The sequence below is a fragment of the Pteronotus mesoamericanus genome, unplaced genomic scaffold (genome assembly GCF_021234165.1).
Source record: "Pteronotus mesoamericanus isolate MK-2021 breed Mesoamerican mustached bat unplaced genomic scaffold, CSHL_Meso_final contig_90, whole genome shotgun sequence".
NCBI classification, from domain to species: domain Eukaryota; kingdom Metazoa; phylum Chordata; class Mammalia; order Chiroptera; family Mormoopidae; genus Pteronotus; species Pteronotus mesoamericanus.
Genome location: NW_026555277.1, coordinates 37,340,083 through 37,365,262, shown reverse-complemented (window position 1 = coordinate 37,365,262; position 25,180 = coordinate 37,340,083). Strand labels below are relative to the sequence as shown.

The 25,180-nt window shown below is 34.8% G+C and overlaps 1 pseudogene; it reads right to left on the bottom strand.

Moving 5' to 3' along the window:
- Positions 1-628: 628 nt before the first annotated feature.
- Positions 629-20,027, bottom strand: LOC129080677 (mitochondrial fission regulator 2-like; annotated as a pseudogene).
- Positions 20,028-25,180: the final 5,153 nt, after the last annotated feature.

The window sequence follows — 25,180 nt, the reverse complement described above, 5'->3', positions numbered from 1 at the left end:
AGGAAAATCATTCAAAGTGTGTATTCAGCCTTTAGTAACATTAACATAAATGAAAAAAATTAAGATACCAATCTATCACCAGTAACTAGTTAATTGCTACATCTTCCAAAACCAGAAATGGGTATTTTTAAGAGTCAAGACTTTTCATCCCTGACCAGTGTGGTTCAGTGGGTTGGTGCATCGTCCTATAAACCAAAAAGTTGTGGGTTTGATTTCAGGTCAGGGCACATGCCTTGGTTGAGAGTTCAGTCCCTGGTTGGGATGCATACGAGAAGCAACAGATTGATGTTTCTCTCCAACAATGATTGTTTCTCTCCCTCTCTCTTTCCCTCCCTTCTCTTCTCTCTAAAATCAATAAGCCTGTCCTCAGGTGAGAATAAATATATAGATATATGTTTTTTTTAATAAATCAAGACTTTTCCAACCTCTGCACTAATATACCTTGATGTAGAGACTTCATTTAATTTCATTAACAGAAGAGTGACATGCAGTGGAAGACATGTGGGCATATTTCTGTGATCTTCCCTTCTAAGTGTAGACACAGCTTGCGTCGTTCACCTCATGGTCACACCTTTTGTGTTTGTCAGCTCTTCTTTTAGTTCTGTCTTTCTGACTGTAAAATATGATGTCAAAACTTTGATGTTTCTAGACTAGAAAATGGAGAAGGCTCCCAAGACCTATTTTCTTTCTCAAAAGAGTCATCTTGGAATGCAAATTTCTGCTTGAGTGCCTGGGATATTAAAGCCACTGGGTCCCACTGTGAACTGTGTCTTTTCCTCTTATGAATGGGTCTGCCTCCAGCGGACCGTTCGATAGCACGAAGTTTAATTTTATTCATATCTTTTAGGACATCCAACATGTTTGGAACATCTTTGTTTTTCTGGTTTTTTGAATGACGACTATAATTGGTCTTACTAGCACCTGGGTGCTGTTTTTTCATTTCAGTGGCTGAATTATCGGAGTCACAGATAGTACTGTATCCTGGCTGCACAAGAGGAGAACGTGGAGGCTGTAGAGGAGAAGACCGAGGGGGCAGTGGCAGTGGAGGAGGAGGAGCAGGTAACACTGAACTTGAAAAATGGATCTAGTTTGACACTCAGCTGAGCAGTCCCAGATGATGGCATTTGTCTCAAACCACCAAGCCCATCAGTCAAGTCAAAGGAACCAGAATTTGTACTGTTTTTCAGTTCCTGCATCTCCACAATTGCAGCAATCTAAGAACAAAGAAAAGTTAGTTCATCTTCAAGGGCAGCTATTTTTTTAAATTGCAGCTTCACGTACAGGCTGAGAATTTTCCATTGGTTTCTTATGTCTTAAAGCAAGTGACAGTGGATCCCAAACTAATTGCAAAGGATGGAAAAATTCACTTTTCTCCTATTCCTCATTTTTCCATATACCATTTCAAAATCTGAGATAACTGGCTTCTTCATCATTTGCCGCACACAAAATATCAGCAAAAGATGGAACTACAGATCCACAGTTACCAGAGTCTACAGAGTTCAAGAGTGGGATCAACTCAAAATCAGGCCTGCGACAAGATTCTAAAGGAAGAATTTTCCCAATAATACGAACAATACTCTGAGCCGATCCATAGCCTTTATTTCCCCAAATCTGCAAAACCTTAATAAAAGCATTAAATGATTAAAAATGTAATTTACCATTTTCGGCCAAGGTGGAGGAGTAGCTAGACACGCTCGCCTCCTTGCACAACCATAAGGATCACAACTAACCTCAAAACAAAAACCAACCAGACCTGCCAGAAAATCGAACTGAATGGAAGCTGACAACCAAGGATTTAAAAAGGAAATATTAATCTAGACAGGCAGGAGAGGCAGAGACGGGAGCTAGGGCAGAGAGGATGCAGCCTGGCGGTGCTGAGACCTTGGTCAGCAGATCAGGCAGTCACACACCCACGTGTGGTAGATAAAAATCAGGAGGGACACATGGGAGCGAGGGACCCCCAGCCACACGCCAGACCACACGGCCCAGGGTTCCAGCACCAGGGAAATAAAGCCTCATAACCTCTGGCTATAAAAACCAGTGAGGGTTGGGGAGGCAGAAGAAATTGCCAGTCTTTCAGGAGAGTCGGTTTAAAGGACCCCCACAGTCCCAGAACTTTTACAAACCCACCCCCTCTGGGATTCAGTACCAGGGAAGCAGCTAGAAGGGCACCCGTCACATACAGGAAGTGGGGAAAGTGACTAGCAACAGGGTGAGAGCTGAGCAAGCAGCATTGTTCCCTCTCTGACCCCTCCCCCACATACAGAGCCACAAAGCAGAAACGCAGTTCCCCCCCTCTGGCGAATACCTCTGACCTAATGATTTAAAAACAAAACAAAACAACATAAGTCTATCTGGGTTAAACACAGATAATGTCTTTCACCATGAATACATAAGACACCCCTTAAGAAAGCCAGCCACAATGTATTCTAGCATATTGAGCTGCCAGGCATTTAGTCTTGACTAAGTCTGAGACTTTGGGGTTTGTATTTTTCTTGTCAGAGAAGAGATACTTTGTATATCCTGATCAAGTAAATAAGTATAGTTGAAAGAGAAAAGTTGGCATAATATTGAAATATTTTTATATTCTTAGCCTTATTTGTACATGGCTAATGAATTTATGAATGTTAGAAATAGTGCCCTCTAACCAAAAAAAAAAAAAAATACTACTTGATTATCACAGAACTTGGAGAAAAATCTCTCAACATCATCATCTAACACTTACTTACTATTTACTATGTCCCAGATATCTTGCTAAATATTCTACAGATATATGTTATTTGATCCACATGATAAGCCTATGTACTGAGTCATTATTAATCTTCTTTACAGATGAAATTGGTTTGCCTCTCATCACAAAATGTAAATCATGTTGCGAGAGTTTAAATTCAGGCAGTCAGCCTGTAAAACCCAGAGAACCTCTTAATCACAATACCAAATTCTGCATATTAAAATGGAGGATAGATAGTGCCTCTTTCAGGAAATGCGTCTAACATTTCCCCAGCTCTTTAAAGTATTCACAGCACATTCACAGCCTCTTTACATTTTACTTTCTTTTTTTGAATTATAATGAACATTTATTATAGTTCATAGAGTATGTTCATATACACCAGATAATTTTATACTAGCAACAATTCTGTGACTGAAGTAAAACAACAAAAAAATGACTATCATCACCATTCTGTTAGATACCATGCAGTACGGGAGGTCAGAAGTGACTTGTTCAAAATTATGCAGCTAGCACGTGATATCACAATACACATCTTAGGATGGCAAGTGCCAAGTTACTTTCCCTTTATCATAGAAGTTTTCTGCAATCTTGAGGCCCAATTTTCTTTTTTCAATTTTGTTTGTTTATTATGTATTCCATTACTATTTATCCCCCCATAACTTCTTCCCCCTCTGCCCTCACCTCCCCACTACAATCACCACACTGTTGTCTGTGATCAAGTCCCCAGTTTGATGTTCTGTAACATTCTCATGAATATATAATTAATGGGATTATAAGTAATACAATTTTATATTAATACATAGTAATCACTAATAATTATTTTGCACACTAATTATTGATGTTAATGATTTATATCTATTCCTTTCTATATCTTCAGAACTCAACTATGTCCTTTACATGGATATGTATTTTGTTTCATAGCATTTTAGTTTATTTAACACAATTTATATCAATTACAATAGTTTTTTAAATGACTAAATAAATATGTTAAATAACTAAATATATGGAAAGTTATGATGTATTGAAAGTAACTACAATATACCGAAGGTTGTGAAGGATATAACAAAACTGTTATAATGATTTAGCAATTTAGCTGAATGCCAGGAAGAAATATGGACTGGGCTGCTAGAAATATGAGGCTGGACTAACAGAGCAGAAGAAATTTTAAATGTGAAATTCTGAGTCAGCTGAGAGAAGTGAAAACAAACAAAAAAAATCGATTTTTTTTTTTTGCCAGAAACTGAGTCAAATCAAGAGATGTAGACAGAGGAGATAACTTAGGTTAAAATTTAAAAAGCTCATTTTAGACTACATATTCAGCTGCAGTGTTTGTTTAGTAAAGTTCATAAACTATCTTCAAGATATCTTTTCTGAATGTTAATATCTCTATGAGTCACTTGCATAGAGGTAACAAAAGAAAATGATGACAAAGGACAGAAAGGTACGTATCTCCATGTCTCTTTTTTGTAGATGAGCAAAAGGGGGCTCAGAGTGTTAAGTAATTTGCTTAAGGTTACAAGATACAGAAGCAGAACTTCAATCCACAATGCACAAGTTCCAAAAGGCCAAATGGCTTTTTGCTATAATCATTTTCCACAGTGTGATCACATTTGTGAGATGTTTATTATTCCCATAAATGCAAAGCACACTGTGTATTATAATTCCCATGCATGTATTGAAGGCCCTGATAAACATTTTATTAAAGAAGCCTATTCGATTTTGCCTGATGCAGTCTTCCACAAATTTGCCTGGTTATGAACACTACTTTTTTCTGCATACTATCTGTTGTACTTCCTACAATAACACTGTATAACCTCCAGTGGCATTTTTGGGGGAATGGATTTTCTTTCCTGGCACAGATATTTCACAAGGGGGTCACTGTTGCCAGAATTCTTGAATAATAGGCATCCAGTTTTACAGAGAAAGAGAAAAATGAGGTCTCAAATAGTGCTGAGTTGTCTTTATACGAGCATTGACTTTTCTGAATAGGTCAAAGCATGATAGGCCAGTATCACATTCTGGCTGGTATAAAATAAAATAGTTTGAAGAGCTTCCTCATATGCAGCTAACTGGGGGGCTTTCCTGGAGTTACAAAACTGAATTAATCACCTTTCTCTGGGTCTGCACAGTGATGATAAGAACCTACGTAGATTTCTATGCCTTGACCGTTGTGGCTCTGCATGTTGGGTGTCATCCCACAAAACGAAGGTTGCCAGTTGATTCCTGGTCAGGGTACATGCTTGGGTTGTGGGTTTGGACCTCAGTCAGGCGCATGCAGGAGGCAACTGATTGATATTTTTTTCCTTCTTTTTATGCCTCGCTACCTCGCCCCCCGCCCCCACAAAAACCCTCAGGTATGTTTCCAAATAAAACTTTCTTTAATTTACATATTCATCAGCAAAATACCAAGAAATAGATACTATTGTAACCCCATTTTACAGATGGGAAACCTAAGAGGAATATTAAGTTCCCTAAAAATATGTAGCTATTAAGTATGTGATTGTGTTACAATTCAGAGAATCTAGTTCTAGAATCTATGCTTTTAAACACTATGCTGCTATAAGTCCATAATTTTACCGATCACTTTTTTTTGGTATTGGAACTAAAAAACTATTATAAAAATTGGCCTAAATTTGCCCATAATCATTTCTAGCAGGGATTTTTTTTTTTAATTCAACATACATTTACTCTCCTACATCTTTGGAGGCCAGATGTCCAGAGTCAGTTTTACTATCCAAAATCAAGTGTCAGCAGAGTCACTCTCTCAGCATTGTAAGGAAAACCCATTTCCTTGTCTTCTACAGCTTCTAGAGCTGCTTTTCTGGAATTCCTTGGCCTGTGGCTCAATTCTTTATCTTCTAATCCAACAACATATCATTTTACTTCTGTTGTCTCATCTCCTCTTCTGAATCAACACTCTCTCTGACTCCCTCTTATAAGGATCTTTGCATTGGGCTCCTGCATTGGGCCCCACCCAGATAATCCAGGATAACCGTTCTGTCTCAGGATCCTTAAATTAATCACATCTACAAAGTCTGATGTACACATTGCTATGTCCACTGAACAATGAATGGTCCACGAAGATGGCCATGTCTTAATAGCTAGCAGTCTTTTAAAAGGGCATGTTTGTTTGTTTGCCTCTAAGCAATTCAAACATTAAACCAAAAAAAAATTAAATAGAAGTACCATGGTGGTTTTCTCCTGCTGGTACATGGGAGGTGATAGTCTCACAGTATCACTAAAACTCTGTAAATTCACTAGACATCACATAAACATTATATTCATTGCATTGACTTATTTTGTGAACTTTACTGAGTCATAAATAAATTCTCAGATATTTCTAAAAGATTTATAAGTTTTTTGAGAAAAGATACTTTAGGTGAAAGTTGTACTCAATCAAAATTTTTAATTAACCAACATTTTTTTCCTCCTCTCCTGGTCCTCCACGTACCCCTCTTCACACACAATCGAAAATGACTTTGGGATTAACAACTTTGAGTCCTTCAAAACTTGATGTGCATCTCACATTTCTCACTTGTAGCTGTGGACAATTTGCTCATTTTCTCTGAGTCTCAATCTTGTCACTATCAAAACTCAAGTTTTTATACTTCTTTTACCAGATATTTTTAGAATGAAATGGAATGATCTATGTAAAATCTTTACCTGACATAAAATCTGTAAATCAGACTGGATTAGGTAAACTTCAACACATGATAGTTCTTTCCTCAAGTCATTTTGGATTATTTATTTTTTAAAAGATTTTATTTATTGATTTTTAGAGAGAAGGGAAGGGACAGAGAAAGTGAGGGAGAGAACGTTAGTGTGTGTTTGCCTCTCACGTGCCCTCTGCTGGGAGCCTGGCCCGCAATCCAGGCCTGTGCCCTGACTGGGAATGGAACTGACAACCCTTTGATTCGCAGGCTGGCACTCAGTCCACTGAGCCACACCAGCCAGGCATGGATAATTTAGATATGAACCCAGAAATAAACATATGTATTTTTATCAATGATAAAATTGATATTCTCTGTACTTGCATAAATTAAGTCACAGTTATGTCTTTTGCTAACTGAACCAATACAATTTTATAAAAATATTTTATTTTTTCAAAATTTCCCTCTAAAAATAAGGCTGGCCACAATCATGATAAATAGAACTTAACAGATTACTATTTTAGTAAAGAGTTTTCTAAAATACACACTCAGTTATGAATATTGTTGTCTTTCAATACAGCATGAGTCATTGAAAATTATTCACAAATATAGTAATGTGCATTTCTAGGGATATTTATTCTGAGGGTAAAAATTAGTGTAAAAGTTCTTTAAGAAAATACTTTTGTTGTCTTTGTAAATAGAAATGGTAAAAAGGGAAAAATAATATTTCAAAGGCGTGACTTGAAATTTTGTTTTCAGTCCCTATTTTTATGTTGCACTAAAAATTAATGATTTAGCACTCTGACTGTAGATGATTTATCTTTACTTAGAAAATCTACTAAGTTTAAATGAAAGTGTTTATGAATGTCAGATACTAGTAGGGGTAGCTTTAATTCTCAAATAAATAAATTTATCTTATATATTGTCATGAGGGGCAAGAGCTGTCTTGTTTTATACAGACAGTTACTAGACTGGGCATAAATATTATAAACTAAAGTTACCAAATTTAAATATGCAAAAACCTTGATTCTTCCTTCATAGTATCACTCTTTTGCGGATCATGTGTTTGGTATCACAGAATATATTTGCACATTCAGAGAACAAATATATGTAATCTAAGAAAACTGATTTTTGAAGTCTAAATTCTCATATTATTTCAGAAATCTCAAAGAGGTTGATACCACAAATGTATAGCTCACCTGCTTTCCTGTGCACATTTTAGTGATTCATGAAAAGAAAAACAAAAAGCTCACAAGTAGATTTTAAACTAAATGGTTATGACACGCAATCACTGATTGTTAAGGCTTAAAAGAATTTAATGAAAGACCTGACTCAACCTTAGGGCTGCCTCTAAAGTATTTACCTTTTTTGTTATCCTCCTACCCCCCAAATGTAATTAGTGGTTTACAAATTTACAATTCAAATTTTAAATTTGTGAGCTACTAAATACTACTTTAAACTCATTTATTCTTTAATCTATTTACTTATTCATTATATAATTAGTGCTTGCTATATATCAAGTGTTTTCCTGAACCCTACATTACTGAAGAAAACAGATGACAATCTCTCCACTTATTAAACTCATATTCTGTAGCGGGTGGAAATCCATAACTAATAATGGCAAATATATGCAAATATGATGTAAGAGAGTGGTCCGGTAATTTTTAAAAACTCTTCAGGTGAGTACGTGACCAGCCAAGTTTGGGAAACACCAATGATCATAAATATGTTTCTTAACTTAAATCAATAGCTTCAAAATACAACTGAACCTCATATCCTAAACTGCATACTAAAACAGAAAGAGTTTAGCAATCTGTTTTACATCAGAATCTCATAATGTGGGAATGCAGGGCTATGCATTTAAAGATTTTTCTGCTGATTATAATGCATGCCAGATTTGAGAATTACGGCACTGTTTACAATAGAAATGGTGCTATTTAAAAATTAAATGTTTTTTAAATGTTTACTGCAGAAGCTTAATTCCTCCCAGTGATCAGAGAAGACAATGCTATCCAGTAAAAGCAGCCAACAAAGAAAATTGCAACGTAACAGCAGTTTGATAGATACCAGAGACAGATCCCTGAATTACAGGGCAGGAAAAGGACATTTCATTTTTAGTTCTGGCACTAATTGTTTACCTCTTGGCATTTAACCTACCTTCTCTAACTCTTAATTTCCAAATCTGTTAAATGATAAAGTTATTATATAGTTTTTCAGACATGCCTATTTTCTGCATCAGTTCTTGTTTCTCACATAGACTCTTAGAACACAAATCTATAAAACAGAAAAAAGGGAAGTTTTTCTAACTGAAATGCTACCCAAATTCCCTTGGCAAAACTTGGACTTGGCTTTACATATGTTAAGGAACCAAGGAAAAACAATTTGAAAAGCAATGAACTAGATGATATTGAAAATTTTTCCAAGTCTTACATTGTGTTGTCATAAATTTCTAAACGGAGAATGGTGCTGTTTATCTTATTTTTATAGGTCAGAATTAATAATGTCCTGGAAACACAGATTATATATGTGAATTGAATTTTCCTTGAATAAGAAAACTGTGTCCTCAAAGTTTCTAATGTGTAAACTTAAAGATAGCAATAAAAATCTTATATAGTTAAGTTATTGTCAAGCAAAAATAATTCCTAAAATATTCTTGTGTCACATAGGGTAGCTTCTCTTCTGTATAGGAAATATCATGTGTCCTTGGATATTTTTGGACATTTCAATTTAAAGATGAAAAATGGGAGAAGCCTTGTTATCTTGTGCAATGTATCAAGTGTTTCTGATTTCATAAAACCAGTTTCATCCTGAACACTTCTACCAAAAGGGGCATTGGTCGTCTCTCTTTAATTAACACAGAAAACAAACACTATTCTTATCTTTCAAGATTCTCATTCAAACTAAGGTTGGTGAATAAAATATTTATAGCAGTATTCAAAAAATACTTTATTTATTTAATTTTTAGAGATAGGGGAAAGGAAGGAGAAAGAGACGGACAGAAACATCAATGTGTGGTTGCCTCTTGTGCGTCCCTTCCTGGGGACCTGGCCCCCAACCCAGGCACGTGCCCTAAATGGGAATCGAACGAGCAGCCTTTCAGTTTGCAGGCCGGCACTCAATCCACTGAGCCACACCAACCAGGGCAAAATATTTATAGCATTATTTTTAGAAGTTATTCTGGAAGGACTTCATATTAACCAAATTTATGGGTTGCTGGATGCCTTGAAATATGTATATTATCCTAATGTTACTACTCTGCTGACCACCAACATTTATGGTAAGAACTGAACTTTAAACTTACAAAAAATTTGAAAGAACTAAATAATACCACATACAATCTGTTGGGAACCATCCTGTCTGGTTTTAGGGACTGTAGCCTTGCCCACAGGCAAGAGGACCCCAAGGCAAGAGGACCCCAAGGCTAGAGTTAATCAAGGAGGCCTTTGGAAAACAGGCCACTGAGGAGACGAAATGTGTCCCCCTGGCAGGGGCACATCCCCTGCCTCCCTCACATCACCCTGCTTGGCCCTGTGATAGTTGGTAGTCAATGATGGGTAAGATTCTTCAAGAGGAGGGACTACCTAGGACAGACACGGCTGGTATGGGCAGCAGACAAGGACTTCAGGGACACAGAGAAAGTGCAAAAAGGCCTGTACCCCTTGGCTCCACTTAGACATGATCTGAGTCCTCATTCTATCTGAAAGAAGTCTCTTATTCTCCTGGTGGCTCTGCCCCACCCACCTGGCTCAGGCTTGAAACAATACTAAAGGCAGGTACAGTCCTAAGCTGGATGGGCAGTTCCCAGGGGGAAATCAGTCCTAGAAGTAAGTTCCTTGAAGCATGCTTTGTTCTTCCCTCAAAAGCGGTGATAACTGGCTCATACTGGGAAGGAGATTTACATTATCCATATACACTGAACTGAGGCAGATCTCTTGTGTTCTTTCAATTGTTATCTATGATCTCTGTTTTCTTTAAACATGGCCTTCTGACATTGATTGATGAGATTTGCACCTATACCCCTGAGCATAAGATTCTCAATAAAAGCCTTTGGACTCCGCGGTTTGGGGCCTTCTCCACTAGAGGGAAGAGCCATGTCCCCTCTCCCGGCAAACAGAGACGTGTTTGTGATGACTCGTGTTTATTACCCCATCCGTGACACTCCCAGGACCGGCTCTGCAGGATTCAGAGCCCCGCTCCCTCTTCAGCTGGCTCTAGACAGTAACCCTCAGATCAAGGAGCGCCTAGTGCAGTGCTCCCTGCGACAACCATCTACAATAAAAAACCTTGTTATGTTCACTTTAATGTGTTTGTGCCTTTCTAGCCATATCTCTATCCATTCCTCAATCTGTCTGATTTGTGGATACAGTTCATCTATCCATCATATTTTGGACACATATAATGATTAGTTATAGACTCAGTACACTTTACCTCTTGACTTCCCAGCCTGAATAATTAACCAGAGTTCAACATTTTTATTGAAAGATTGATTTAGTAGAAGTAAAGTTAGTAAAATGCATAAATCTTAAGACTGACATTTGATGAATTTTGACAAATAACTACCAAAATATTGAGTACCACCATCATCTCGAACAGTCATGTGTGTCCCTTCCCACTCAATTTGTTCCTCTCAACCCCAAACAGATATGACAACTACTATGATGATTTTTTATCGTAAATTAATTTAGCATATTCTAAAGATTTCTTTTATTAGCCATAATTTTTGAGGCTATAAATATTTTTACATGTATTAGTGGCTTGTTCTAGTTTTATTGCTGAGCAATATTTTATTTTATGAATATACCACAGTTGGTTTTTATTTTGTTTTGTATTATCCTATTGTTGAACTTTGAATTGTTAAATTGCCAGCTCTCATGAATAAAGCACTATGAACATTCTTACGAATTTTTTCATTGTAGATATATGTATTTTTCCAAGTATGAATCACTGAAAGGATAATATATTTAGCTTTATAAGAAGCCACAAGAATTTTTAAAATGTGGCTGTAATAGCTTACACACCTCACCAACAATGTGAGACAGTTTTTGTTGCTACACATTCATACTATTATTTGGTGGTGTCAATCTTTTTGATTTAAGCTCTTCAATTATTGGTGTTGTAATTTACAAATCATTGATGATCAATGATATTGAGTACAATTTAAATGCTTATTAATAATCTGTATAACTTCCTTTATGAAGTGCCCAACCCTTTTGGCCATAATTCCATTAGATAGTTCCTTTCACTTAAGTCACCACACACACAAACACTTGTGTGGTAACAAATTGAATATGAAAAATTGAAAATGCATATAAGCAAATCGTGAATATTTATTCTTAGTGTATGGAATGCTTATTTATTTTCTCAATGGTGGACTTGGGCATGTGTTCAATTACTTTGGCATATTATCAAGCATCCATTGGTCTTTTAAAGTATGTGGTTATTCTGAGCTCTGCGAACTCTTTTGTTATCTACCTATTCATTGTAATGCAAACATCAGAAACTCTTCATAATCAAAACTTTAGAGTAGTTTTAAAATCAGATAGTATGGGTCTCCAAAGTTATTTAAATTATTTATTTAAAAATATAGGGCACCTCTTCCATATTTCCATAAAAATTTTAGAAATTGTTTGTTAATCAACTTTTTAAAAACTTGCTGATTTTAAGGGAGATTGTGGAATGTGTATATGTTTATTAGATGAATTTTCATTTTAAAAATATTGAACCTTACAATTCATAGACATGATTCTTCCCATCAATCCATTTGTTTATGTCTTTAATTTCTATCAACAATATTTTGAATTTTTCAATGTAGATGTCTTAGACATTAATTATTGAAGTTAGTATTTCAATGAATTCCAAAAGTTATTTAAATCAATTCCAACTTTTTGATTGGTATGGTAATTATGAATTGTTAAAATTTATTTTCTAATAGTAAATTAGAGTTTTAATATAAACAAATATAATACATTCTTAAATATTATCTTATTTACTTATTATTTCTAATGGTTATTTCATAGATTAATTAAGATTTTGACAATCATTTAATATGAAAATATAGACATCTTTATTTATTTCCATATTTATTATGTGTACTTTACTTTTAAAATTATTTTATTTTAATTTATGTAAAGTATATGATTATAAAAAATAGTGGTGCAATATGTGTATTTCTTTATAAATTGGGAAAAATGTAAGAGAAAATTAAAAACTTCAGAAATAGAAGCCTCTTTAAAGAAGACTATATATAAAAAAGACCTACATAAATATATGGAATGAAGGACTGAAACAAATGAGCAAAAATAAGTGGAAAAGCATACGAGATAAAAGTCTATTTTAAATTTTTTTCTAGAATATAAAGATAGGTTATATACAAATCTACTTATTCTGGTTATTATTCATATGGGGGATAGAATAAATGAAGAGGAATGTAATAAAAAAAGATGTTTAACTTCATATATAACTAGGGGATTGAAAATTAAATGAGCAATGAGATGCCACTAGATACACCCATTAGAGGGGCCAAAATTCAAAATACCAACAATGCCAAGTGTTTACAAAGGATGTGGAGTAACAGAGACTCTCATTCATTGCTGGTAGAAATGCAAAATGGTAAGGCATTTTGGAAGACATTCTGCCATTACTTATAAGACTAAACATATGTCTACCATGTGTTACTTGATATTAAAACAAATGAATTGAAAATGTAGGTGCACACAAAACCATGCACATGGATGTTTATAACATTTTTATCATTACCAAAACATGAGATCAGCCAATGTTTTTCAATAGGTGAATGATGGTATAACTAGTCAATAGGATATTAATCAGTCCCAAGAAGAAAAGAGCTACAAAGCCACAAAAAGAAAAGGTGGAACTTTAATGCATATTCCAAAGTAAAGAAAGTAGTCTGAAAATGCCAAAAAAATTACAACTCTGATTGTATGACATTCTGGCAAAGGTAGCCATGACCACAGTAAAAAGGTCAGAGGTCGTTAGGCCCTAGGGATGAATATGCAGAGCACAACAGGTTTTTAGAGCCTGTGGTGTGTGCTATTTGGTAGCTGCTCAGTAACTATTAGTTTCCTTCTCCTTTTGTAAGTCACTCTACCAGAGAGCTGCAAGGATTTTCTCAGAATGTGTTAGATACCTTGAAAGGAACTGGAAAAAAAGCAATATAAGTTTTTGAAGTGAAGTAACACAATGACACTTGGCAATCATTTATTTTTCTCATTTTGCAAGTATATAAATTTTCATTTTTACATGTTTAGCAATTTCCTTTTTCCCCACTGTAATGATTCTGTAAGTCATTATAGCTGATAGAATATCAATGACTTTTTAAAAGGTTAATGTTTCTTTTACGATTGTGGTTACTTTCCCCAAGGAGGATTTTAGATATAGCAATGAATATGATATGTCTACCTATATCTGCCAGCTGCACCCTAGCAAGTACACACACAGATCAGTGAGTGTTTACTTTGTGGACATAGCTAAAGATTTATACATGAAGTCTAAGAGAGAGAAGAGATTGCTCTCAAATGGGCTTATGCACCTTCAGTTTCTCAGTGAAATTTCCAGGATACTTTTTTACATGGTCTTTCTTCCAGCATCCTTATTCTCTTGAAATTCATTCCCAACTATTCAATCAATGTCATTTCTGAAAAAATTAAATACCACAACTTTCCAAATAAAATATGTACTCATTACTTTGTCATACAAATTCATTCATAAATGAACATTCACTCACCTAATCAGCTTCTTGCCTCTCACTGCTCGCTTTTCTGTTAACAAACCAGTTATCTTGACATCCTAGGAGTTCTCTAAGTATTTTTAAAAATAATCCTCATATTTCATTTAATTTCATATGACCTCTATTTCTGAGAATTATCCATGCTTTCCCTAGTATATATTTCAAGGCTTTCCTGTGTGTGTGTGTGTGTGTGTGTGCATTCTATCCCCTTTATGGCTCCTCTCTATGTCTATGCTTTGGATGGGTCCTTGTATTTGTTCAGAGTACTGAGTATACTTATCAAGCCAGGTAATTTACATCTTAAGTGTAACTTTCTTCCCAACCTAGATTAAAAACCCTTAGACAATAGGCCTAATGTTTATATGTTTATTCACTTTCTTATTTGAATATCTAGTACAGTAAAAGGGAGTTTTGGCAAAAGAGGAGTTTCTCAGAACCTTAGTTCCCTCATATATCAAGTAGAAATAATTTTACCTTGCATCTTGAAGGGCTGTATGTATTGAGATTTAAGAAAATATACTATATATGTGTGTGTATGTGTGTGTGTGTATCTATATATATGCATATACCTACATACATACAGGATCCCACTCAAATAATGGTCTTTTATAATCATAGAATCTTTTATTAGAAATCATAAGCATGTAATTCTGTAACATAACAATATCACACTCAAGCCATATGACATTTCACGTGAAATGGTCAAATTGAAACTATAAATTATTACACCCATATTACAACCCTACCAACCCACACTCAGGCAGGCATTACTTCTGCCAGACCCTTTATTTATTTACAGGAAAAACTTTACTGTCACACGGTTATAAGTGTATATGGAATGTATACCATTATATATTTCAAGAGCCATTATATTGTTATATTCCAGAAATCAATTATACATTGTATATGTAAATATTTAATTTATAAATACATATATAAATTGTTCAGTAAACTTTAGCTATTACTATTTTAAAAAATAACAGAAGCATAACAAAAAAACAAAAATAGTTTCTATGAAATTTTATACTTGCGGTTTAATGGTTTTCAGACGTGAGTTGACCAAAATATAATGAAACCTCCATATAGTCAACTTTCTAGAGGAACCTTCCTCAGTTTGAACATTTAGAGATCATGCATTGCCACTACCTATCTCATTCAGGTAAAAGAGGAAAACAAATCAGTCCCTTTAAAAGTCAAAAATGCATAGCTTCAAATGCTAGGTGAGTGTGTGACCCTTTGCTGGGTAACCTCGCATGAATTATTTGATCTTAATTTCATTTTCAGGCCTTTAATAAACAAAAGTCAAATACCTTTTAGTGTTGTTTGTCTGTTTCGGCGGGGTGAACATAGTTCAATTAAATATTTCATTGCATTGGGCAATGAAGGATACAGAATATATGTTCTGCTGATGTTGGATCACTATTCTTTTTCTGGAAGTTAACATGTTTTCCCTAGTTTCTGGATCTTTTTTCTATTCTCCAATGAATTGCTTCATCCTATTAGAACTGTATTGGTTTCCTGGCCACTTAACCTTTTATTTTGCCTTCCCAAAGTAGTTTTTATTCTATTTTTTAAAACATTTTAGCACATTATCCAAAGATTAAGCATGAAATAATCACAGAGAAAATAGTAAATTGAAATACCACACATACACATACCCACACACATAATCCAGTAAAGACCACTGAAGTAAGTGGAATTTCTGCTCTCAAGACAGCTCTCTACTAGAACTGCGGGAAGTAAAAGGGTATAAAGATACACAAAAGGATTATTTTGGGTTGCAGGAAAAAAAATTAGAAAATTGCGGAATTTAACTGCTGTCCACCTGAACAATAGATCTGACCTAACTACCACTGAATGTCAAAAATAGATTTTTGCTCTTGATTTTTAAATTAATAAAATAACATTATGGAGAGGGATTTTACTTAATAAATGTTTCATATCCTATTACTTGGTGGCACTATTGTTAGAGTAGTTGGCAAAAGTATGAACAAAAGATTGTTTTGTAAAATTAACTCCTGTACTAAGGGTAAAATAAAAGACATTGAGAAAAAAGAAAAATATATTCAGGTTATAGTGTTCATGCATTCATACTGATAAATAAAGATTTCTTAATATAAATTTTCTACAAAGATAATGTCTTGGTGTAAAGGCGATCACACAATTTAAATTATTAATGATAAAAATTTTGATATGAAGTTTGGGGTAACATCAAGCATTTTATTGTTACTGTGTTACTTTTGCACTTTCTGATAAATATTGTAAAAAAAAGATTTGGGAAGCTCTTGATATAAAAATGTTACAGAAAAATTAGATTTGTCCCATTGCACATTATTCATTTTTTTATTTGTTGCTAGGTTTGGTTTCTTCTTAACCTTTATGTGTATGAAAGTCAGCTTTTTAAAACTTACCCTAAATAATAACCTAGCCCTTAGAAAATTTCACTGAATTTTTTAATAAATCTGAATAAATTTTTCATTTTGTTAAATGAGGTCCATTTAAGGAGGAATATGATCTGTTTTTCTCAACAATGTAGTCTCTGTGCCTAGGAGAATGTCTCGTATATACTAAATGCTCAATAAATAATATGTAGACGCATTAATAAATGTTTTAAAAAAAATACCTCTGCATATATCTGAAACAGAGTTCTGGAAAAGGACAGAAGGGGAGAAAGTTCAAAAGAATTGACATCTTAGTGTAAGCAACTTTGAAAGGACAATGCTTTCTAAAATTGAGGGGCTGGACAAAGTCAGACTCACCAAATCCTCCTGGATAATTCATGGAGGGATGTCATGAGTCCCAGAGTAAAGATCTGGTTCTAAGGCTGCATTGCATCATGAATATCATGCAGGAGATGAGAGGCAGAAAATATCTTTGAAAACATGTGTCTCATGGGCCTGGCCAATCTGGTAAAAATCAGCTGACCATGGCAGGCAGACTTCTCCCAGCCTTTTGAAGTTTCCAAAGTATTCCGTTTACTTAGAATTGTTTTAAAACATTGGTTAGCATTTATTCCATTTATCATTGACCACTTCTAAAATGTTAAAAATTTTCACTTGGCCCTTGAAAACATTTAAGAAATAATTTGCTTTTCTTATAGGTTGAGGGGGGAAGAGATTTGTTTTCAAGTATGGTGTACTCACTACGCTCCCAAAGTTGATACATTGAGGTGAGAATATACACATCAGTAATTCTGAGGTAATTATTGGCTCTTCATAAAGATTTCACATCATGTTTATTTTTCATACTTCCTTGTTTAATACAAGGATGCTTTTTAAAGCGTAATTACTCATATATCCCTCCCGAGGAGCTGTATTGTCTGCCGGAAACTGTAGCCATCTTGAAATGAACACTTAGTGATCAAGTCAACGGACATAGGTTTAGTTCATTGAGATTCAGCTCATGAATTTATCCATGAGTCATACTGTAGTCCTCAAGTACATGACTTCATTCCTTTTTCCAGAGAGAAGAATTTGAAAAGACCACACAGGTAACAGAGAAAATCCTGGGCTTCAGCAGTAGTTAGCCAGAATTTAAACCTCAGCTTTGCAACTTAACATCTGACTGTCAGTGGGGAAAGAAAATTAATGGAGGCTCAGGTTTATTATCTACAAAATGTAGATTAGAACAGTATTTTCTTTGCAAGGTAGATATGAGAATTAAATAAAGTAACATTAAAACACTACACAGTACCTATGTATCAGTTATCAATTGCTATAATAATATATATTTTATATCTACCAAGCTTCAGTGACTTATAAAGAAAAACATTTACACATTTCCATACATCTTTGCATATGCTGAACAGATATTTTCATCTGTGCTACATGAAACTGACCTCAGCTGGATTTCTTCATGAGTGTGTGATCAGCTGGTAGGTCAAGGAGGGGTTACCTCATTTCAGATGCCCTTAGCTGGGATGAATTGGTTTTCCTCCATGTGGTCTCATTATCAGCATCCCAGTATGCAAACTGGTGCATGTCCACATAGTGATGATGGTGCTGGATGGAAGGGTATTGGTGTTTAAGAGTAAAAAGAGACATGAGACCTTAGGTTTGGGTATAGCACACACTAATTCCTTGTCCTTACTACTGGCCAGATCAAGTCACAGGGCCAATTCAGATTTGAGGCATAAAGAAATACTCTTCCATAGGAAGCTTTGTGAAATCTTTTAGAAGGGAGATATATATATATATATATATATATATATATATATACACACACACACACACACACACATACACACACACACACACACACACACACACACACACACACAGACACAGAAGGAACTGTGTGCATATTTACAATCAATGTACTAGAAGAGCATGGCCCAAAGGAAGCAAAGCATAAACAGAATATTTCTCTCTTCTTCCTATAAACACTGTGCGTAAATGAACTACCAGGTACCCCAGGAAGTGTAGTATTTGATATATAAATAAATTAGAATCCAGAGTTCTGAACTTCCTAAAGTGTAAGTATGATGATGTAATTTCCAGTAAATACTTTTAAGATCTCCCTTTTTCTTGCATATAGGGCCTTATGCAGCTTCTCTGCTAGGACACTTCTTCAGTCTCACCAGCTCCTGCTAATACCCAGAGGGAACTTCTTACAGGAATTTTGAACATACTTTGCTCTGTCCGTTTCTCCTTGTCTGGCTGATGTTTTCACATGGCCAAACTTTCTGCTCAGGCACCCACTGGGTCCATGCCCAATCACCTCGCGTGCCCATCTCTTTCAGAGCTTAGGATTTTTCTGCCAGCCTCCTCCACTAGATCATGAACATCTGGTAGAAGGAATCTTCCCCTTTATCTTGTGCTCCAGTTCCTGGAACATAGAAGGGATTAATATATGCTTGCTGAAGGGAGGGATGTGGCCTGTCACAAAATAATATTCTGTAGCTGAATTTCCTTTGAAAATCTTAATGTATAGGTTCTGCATTCTGCTTTAATTGCTTGGTCCTGTATATGCTGGCTCCATTTAAGTATTTAAAATCTTTAGAGTTATTAAAATGAATTAATATAAAATACCTTCATTGTTTTGTAGTTTTCTAAGTAGAGGCCTTTTACTTCCTTGGTTAAGTTTATTTCTAGGTACTTTATTTTTTTTGTTGCTATAGTAAATGAGATTTTTCTTCCTAGTTTCCCTTCTCTGGTATTTAATTGTTGCTGTATAAAGATGCATTTGATTTCTGAAGATTGACTTTGTATTTCACTATTTGGCCAAATTCTCTTATTAGGACAAGTAGTGTTTTGGTGGTAAAAAACTGTGGTACATTTACGCAATGGAATACTATGCAGCAGACAGAAAGAAGGAACTCCTACCCTTTTGCTACAGCATAAATAGAACTGGAGAGTATTATGCTAAATGCAATAAGCCAGGTTGCAAAAGGCAAATACCACATGATCTCACCTATAAGAGGAATCTAATGAACAAAACAACAAATGAGCAAAATGGAACCAGAGACATGGAAACAAGGAACAGACTAAAAGAGAGTAGAGGGGATCGGGGAGGAAGGTAATGGGGCAAAGTAAGCGGGGAGGATCTAGTCAGGGAACAGGTATAAATGACCAGTGCACATGGATAACAGGGTGGGTATTGACTGTGGGAACAAGAGGTGTGTGCGGAGCAGAGGCGAACAATGGGGTAAATTGGGACAACTGTAATAGAACAACAATAAAACAAAAACCTTTAAAATAATGAGGTATTTGAAAAGCTAATGTGTGGTAGTAATTACCTGCTGGCTTTCCCCGAGATGATTATTTTTCAAAGAATCCTTGGACAAATATCCAGTGTGACTGTTACAGTTCATCACTGCTGCTCTCAGAAATTGTCTCCGTTCAGGCTTCAAATGCCAGGAAGATTTGTTCACATAGAGAGAACCATTACATCCAATCATACTCAACTGCATAGAAGCACCTATAAAAACGTCTCCCACTGCTTTGGTATTCTGACACCTATACAATTTTGTGTATGTGTTTTATCCCTAATACATGGCCTCAGCATGATTGTTCATAATATTAATAAACCATCTCTTCCTGTGTTTGGTAGAAGGAACTGAAGCCATTGTCTGTCAGATCAATTCCATGGTGAACTGTGATGGCTCCTAGAGAAGTATCCCTTGATCTGTTAAAGAGTGAATTCAAACTACTGCAAGTTCTCAACTAGATAGAGTGTTTCTACTTACAAAGACTAAGGCTATTCAAATACAACTAGGAAACAATAATTCTAGGAGGTCTGGAAGAGAACACAAAACCTTTATTTTTTTCTTAGTAGGAGAATATATAGTAGAGTATCATGTATCAGCATCAGAGTCTTTTATTTATTAGTCATTTCCAGCTGTTGTAGTTTAAATGGTTGTTAAAATAGTGGTAATTTTTTATTGTGATGGAGATATTAGCCAGTGAGAGAAATGAGCAATAAACAATAACAGGTAGAGATACAAATAAAAACTGTGATAAGGAAGACTGAAATATAACTGTATGTGCCAGTGTAGCACTGGGAATTAAAATTAATTATTGACAAAGAGCGTATAGGAATGACCCATGGACATGAACAACGTTGTAGGAATTGACTGTGGGGATGGAAGGGTGGATGGGATGGGTGGAGGAGGGCAAAGGAGGAAAAATTGAGATATCTCTAATAGAATAAAAATAAAAAATGATTAAAAATATATAGCCAAGGATAATGTTAATGATATAAAATGCATATATTTGAACTAAATTTTCTTTGAGAAAAACAAAAAAAGATAATTCAAGTTAATTATTAAATAGTATGTAAGATCTGGGAACATTTGCTTTATCTGTCATGAAAACATCAGGAAATCAGAATGCATGCATACAAAATCTGAGTCACAGTGTCTAATAAATGTTATTGTTAAAATAGAAGGTCAGTTTTTTTGTTTCTCCTCAAAATTTTCTTATATCTCTTGGTAGTCTGTCTTTTCCTCTACCCTAAAACCCTGAAGACAACTAATGTTATGTCTGTCTCTACAGTTTACTTTTTCCAGCAGATCATGTAAATAAAATCATACAGTAAATAGGGTTTTAAGCTTTTTGTGTATGGCTTATTTCATTTAACAGAATGCTTTCAATATTTAGGCACAATTTTACTAGTATTGCATGTATACGTATATGCATGTATATATTTTGTACATATATATGCATATTATTTCAAAGGGAGAATACAGTTTAGACTGGAAGGAATAGCCTGCAATCACATTTCTCAGTCCTTTCTGTTGAATAATTTCCCTAAAAATAGCTAAAATTTAAGGGAAGATTAATCAAAAGTCCATTAATAAACAGAACTGTGTACCATCACTCCATGGATAATCTCCAAATAGGTATCAATGTTTAAAATGTTACTAAATATCTAATAATAACTTTATAAGTCAAAGTAGCCTATTGTTTTGGTAAATTCTAATCTGAGAATACTTTATTTCAGCAGATGAGTTGAAATGTTTGTTACTTTGAAATGAATTCAAACACTCATGGACTCTGGCAGCTAGAAAAGACACTAAAAGTAAATCTTATCCTAAATACCCCTTTTACAAATGAGTAAACACACTCAGTGAGTGGTTTAGACCCTGAAGCAACTTAGTACTGACTCTGAGAAAATTAATCACTCATGGAATGACTTTTTGAAAAATTCACTATTGACCTAAAACATCTCATTTATTTATTTTTCTAATGATCAGTCTTTTTGAGAATCTCATGAAAGCCACAAATTCTCCACAGAAAAATGCACCCTTCTTTATACAATATTATATTTATTTTAAGCCTTTCTGTAGACTGCCACCACCCAGTAAAAAGTGTGGAGGAGGGATGTAAGAGATGTTTTCAATGCCTCAAATTAATCATCCACAAGACATTTAACATTGATCAACTATAATGCAAATACCACTGAAAATTGGAGAACTATCAAGGGAAGAGGAGATTGACAAGTTTAAGAAATCACAGGCCTCCACTGTATATATGAGGAAGTTCCAACTACAATCCATCATTGAAAAAAGAGGTGGAGCAGATCCCTCCGTTTCCCCACAGCACATGCCAAACATGAATGGGTGGGTGGGGGATGGTGGATAAATGGATGGATGAAAACCAACAGAAAGAAAACTATATTATCTTGAACTGAAACAGAAATTGATACAACAGACATTGCAGTAAAATACTTATTTAGACATTTATATGTCCAAAAACATCCCATACATACCTCACTTTAATAGAAGTGATCTCATTTACAAAAATTTATATCATATATAATTCTTACATTTTACTCTTTAATTTGCTCTTTCTCCCAAAGGAAACTTATATAACTTCAATCTTTTAAAATAAAATCCATTTTTAGAAGCACTGTAACCAGATGTTCTACTAAGTTATTTCTGTGTAATTTGGGAACTAAATTGGCTCCTTACACATATGTTAGTGATTCAAGGCCAATTTTTTCAATGTTAATCACAAGATATTATCTTTAATAGGGTCAGATATAATGACAAAAGACCTCAAGGACAAAGTTAATCTTAATTTTAATGTTTTACTGTGTGTGCAGTTGTGTGTGTGTACAGAGAAGAAAGAGGAGGAGGAGGAGAGAGGAAGGAGGTCTAGCAATTTTTTTCACAACACATCTTTTCTTTTTCTAGGATGACTATGACCCAGCTTTGAGACCGCTACTCATTACTCATAGTACTCATCATTATTTAGAAATGCATTTGTGTATTGTTATTGACTCCAAGGTCACTGACAAGTTATGTATTTTAAATCATATTTAAAATAATCCCCCCTTGTTGCACATTCTGTCCTCACATCTTTGCCTTTCAAGGTTTCTTAATTATGCTACTATGACCAAAGATGTGGATAAATGTGTCATCAAAAGTCCCCAAATCTTGGAAAAATCTCATACATCTTTACCATGACTTCGGAGAGATCAGCATGCTTGTAAGTAAACTAAGATTCCCTGGATCTATTTTCAATTACAATTTGGAAAGTCAAATCTACTTGAATTTCTGGATCTTGCCTGCAATTGTATAATCCCAAATTGTCTCTCCAAGCAGGTAGCATTGCCATAATGTGTCTGTGTGAGCATGAATATGCAGATACTTAGGTTTTATTGTTTCATTCTCCCCTGCCACATTTTATCATTCAATAAATTTCCTGAGAATTTAGAGTGTACGGTATTCAAAGATCCATAGTTGCCCCCAAATCTCCTCAATTTAGCCCAATATAGCTCAAGATCGAATTCATAAGCATCATTTTAAAGAGTTTATCCATACAAAAATATCTATTATGTATCAGACACTGCTAGTTGTTAAGAGTACTGTGGTGAAGAAAATGTTCTAGTTTCTTATTTTAAAGAGTATAGAATTGAATCGCTCTTGCTTGTATTTCAGTGCATCCTCTAAGTGAGAATGAGTGAAATAGACTGCATACAATGGGAGAAAAGAAAAGTTTCTATCTGCTCATCCCACTTTAGGAGGAAAATCATTAAATTGTTGCAACTTTATCCTTGGTTTAAGAATAACCATGAATTTGGACTATATTAACTTGGTTCCTGAAATAATTAATTTTCTTGAATTATATCCTTGGTTTGCATGAATTTTATTTTAGAGCTTACTGCTTGGATTAGCAATACCCCTTCTATGATTCTGGTGTCTTTTCTATCCCTTCATAATGAAAGTCATAAAACAGGCTATATCATATATTTCACACAAGGCTTTGAGGAAAGCAGGAACTAAATATACAGCACAGTCACACAAACAACTTGAATTCATTATCACCTTATTATTACTGTCATTTTCTGATGCTCTCCACTTGCATCCTTATTGCCCTACCCTGGATCAACCTTATATTACAATTCATGTTTTCTCTGGAACTGGTACTCTGCTATTCACATTTAAGATCTTTATTTGTATTTCAAGTTTTACATGTGAAAGAATATAGGTTGTATAATATTATGATCTATAAAAATCAGAGAAGTTCATACTAAGGTTTTGCATTTTTTAGTTAACTTCATTTGAACAAATAAAATAAATATAACTAATTAAGCACCTTGGCCCTCATGAGGCTTTTGCCGGTTTAACACTCTGAAACGTGTTCTCTTAATATGTGTTTTTATGACTTTAATGTAGGAATTAATGCAAGAAGATGGTTCTTTTCAGAATAGGATCGAATCAATCACAACTTGGGAAATTATCTACAATTCCAGTAATCACCTTGACTTACTCTTCCTGTAATATTCCAACTCCCATGATCCATTTGCTGGTTCACACCAAGTTCACTGAGCCTTGAACAATTTAAATAATGAAAATCCTGGGATCTGGTGGCCCCATATCTTTAAAGATACATTTGCTATTCTTGTTGAAATGTGTTATCCCTGCCAGATCAAAAGCTTTTTTTAGATTGTTTATTTTAACTCTGTTTATGGCATCTCAGGAGCAAGTAAAAGAAAATTAGAAACCTTATTCATTTTTACTTATCAAATATGTATAACCTACTACGGATCAGGTAACAGTCTATGCTTTTTACAAATGCTTACTAATTTAATTCTCATAACAATCATACGAGGAGGTCTCTGTTATTATCTTAATTTTACAGAAGTGTATTTGAGGCACAGAGAGGTTAGTATGTTGCTCAAATTGCATAAGAGGTAACAGTTATTTGAACTCCAGTTCTCTTTTTCCAAAGTTTATCTCCAAACAACTCAGCTTCTGTCTCCCCAAAAATAATGATCATCACAAGAATTAACATGCTACTAGATAGAGAAGAGGGGCGACTTTATTCTGTACCTGTAGTTTTGTATATTCCCTGTGGATAAGGTCAAGAAAGCTGGATCTCAGCAGTAGGGTGCAACATGTGGAGTCAGTCACAGTTTCCACTGATACTCCACAACCAGTTTCCCTGGTATCAACATTTTATGTTAGTATGTTACATTGGACACACTGGTACATTATATTAAACTAAAGCCCACATTTTATTCATTTATCTTTTTTTAAAATTTATTGTTGTTCAGTTACAATTGTCCCACCTTTTTCCCCATTGCTCTTTATTCATTTTTCTT